Source organism: Macrobrachium rosenbergii, chromosome 29 (genome assembly GCF_040412425.1).
Source record: "Macrobrachium rosenbergii isolate ZJJX-2024 chromosome 29, ASM4041242v1, whole genome shotgun sequence".
Taxonomy (NCBI): domain Eukaryota; kingdom Metazoa; phylum Arthropoda; class Malacostraca; order Decapoda; family Palaemonidae; genus Macrobrachium; species Macrobrachium rosenbergii.
In genome coordinates this window covers 28,149,623-28,152,122 of record NC_089769.1, presented here as the reverse complement: position 1 = coordinate 28,152,122, position 2,500 = coordinate 28,149,623, and positions in this window count along the sequence as shown.

Sequence of the window (2,500 nt, the reverse complement as noted above, 5' to 3'; positions counted from 1 at the left end):
TTTAGAGGACGGAGAGAGTAGAATAGAATACTGAATTTAGGCTCAAGGCCTATGAGGTCATTCAGCGCTGAAACGGAAACTGACAGTAAAAAGGTTTGAAGGGAGTAACAGGAGGAAAACTTCGCAGTTGCACTATGAATCAATTGTTAGGAGAGGGTGGAATGTAAGATGGAAGAAAGAGAATATGAATGGAGGTACAGTTAAAGGAATGGAAGGAGTTGCAGCTAGGGCTGAAGGGACGCTGCACAGATCCTTAAGTAATGCCTACAATGCACCGCAAGAGGTGCACTGACGGCACTAACCCCCTACTAGGGACGGAGAGTAAAATAGAGAGAATATGAAAGCTATATACCGAAGAATAAAACAATATATAAAGGATGACAATATTTGAAGAAGAAAATAATAAAAATATACGAAAACTTAATCACGAAGAGAAAAGTAGAACATGATAAATTCTGCACAAGGTAAAAAGATACGAAACATGAAAGTAGCGAAAGGAAAATGAGCGAGGAAACCGTAGACTCGAAGGTGGGGCTCATGGCGGAATTCTGTCCCCGTGCAAAAGAGTTGAGGGAAACTTCCTATGATTTGCAACACGACAAATTCCAGTTCGTGCAATCTGTCTGGCGGGCGAGAGCTAAAAGTTATGACCCTTATTCTTCCTCTCATTTCAGTCTGAATTTTCTGCGGCCGCGGGAAAAATGTTGCGTTCAAGGTTGCTTCCCTTTTCATGGGACCTCACGATGAGCGCGCGCGAACGGGTGTGTATGTTAGAGAGAGAGAGAGAGAGAGAGAGAGAGAGAGAGAGAGAGAGAGAGAGAGAGAGAGAGAGAGAGAGATTTTTATTGTTGTTTCAAAAACGTTTTCAAATTTTTATTTCATCGTCTCTCTTTGAACTTTTATATTCAAGGATGCCGGGTGTTATATTCTGAGGAAAAATACCACGATGACCTTCATGCCATTATTCAAGCTAACACACACAGTGTATATATATATATATATATATATATATATATATATATATATATATATATATATATATATATATATATATATATATATACATACATGTATTGTTATAAATATGCAGCCGAGAATTCTGAAATTCCGGCCTTGTTCTAGCCTTTGGTAGTGGGGCTGCAAATTGTAAACTAAAAGGAATAACCACAGGAGTGTAAGGTCGCCAGAGAAATACCTTGATTAGTTAAAAGTTAGTTTTATTTATAATTTACAGACGAAATTCTACTGTAAAACATACAGACATCTCTCAATCAATAAGAATCTCAGTGAGTTTAAGAATTACTCTACAGTGGGGAAATCTTATCTCCAGATAAGTAGGGAGTGTTTTTGAATGCTGGGAATTAATTCCGGATATCTTGATTAATCTTATGAAACGGAGTTTGTGTGCTGATTCCAAGTACTTGTATCAGGTAGGAAACTTAAGCACAATACACGGGTCATCGACTTCTGCAAACAGAGAGACAACAGATGAGTGAAAATTCCCTCAAATGCCTATCGTATGGGCAATATTAACAAGAGCAAGATTCGAAGGGGTTATTAATTCACTTATATATCACTGTCAATGGGATAATTTACTCATTAATTCATTGAGTTCAAATGGACACTTTTAATTTCACTGCCCTTGAAGGGAACACGGAAAGGAATAATAAAGATAAAAATTTCGAGATAGAGAATAAAGTTGAGGGCGACTCCTCAATGTCCAGACGTACCTTTATGCAACGTGGCTATGCTTAGCAAAATGAGTGTATCTTCCTTCCTTCATAGGGTGAGAGCAGGCAGAATCAAGGGTTGCTTAGCTTCAAGACATCAATGGAGAGATAGGGCCGTCATTTGGATAAGCCCTGGGAACGGTCTGGGAAGCTCTTATTCTGACGACGGCTCCTTTGCGACTGACTCCTTCTCTTCAAAACAGCGCCTTCCTTCTGGTTCACAATATGCCTCGAGGCTATGCCTCGCCTTGTACGGCCTGGAAACACAAAAGAATTTGCCCAGCAGAAAACAGGAAAACAATAATTAGGGCAATGCAGGGACACGTGTTCTCCCCCGGGACAGAGTAACGAAGAGGAAAAGATAGATGTGGACCTTCACACCCTGAACGTTTCCTGAGATAGCCCAAAATTGTTGTTTTTTTGAAGTGGGAATCTTTTTGTTTCTTGGTGGGCAGAAGACCCTATATTAATTACAATATATTATATATATATATATATATATATATATATATATATATATATATATATATATATATATATATATATATATATATATATATATATATATATATATATATATATATATATATATATATATATATATATGTGTGTGTGTGTGTGTGTGTTTGAATGAATGATGGAGCACATCCACTCAGCAATGTTACATAAACGAGGACCATACACGGATAAACAATGAATCGTTAACCTTCACCCGCTGCAGATTGTAGAGGCACCAGATATATACTGTCAAAGGTTGCTAGCCACCGGGT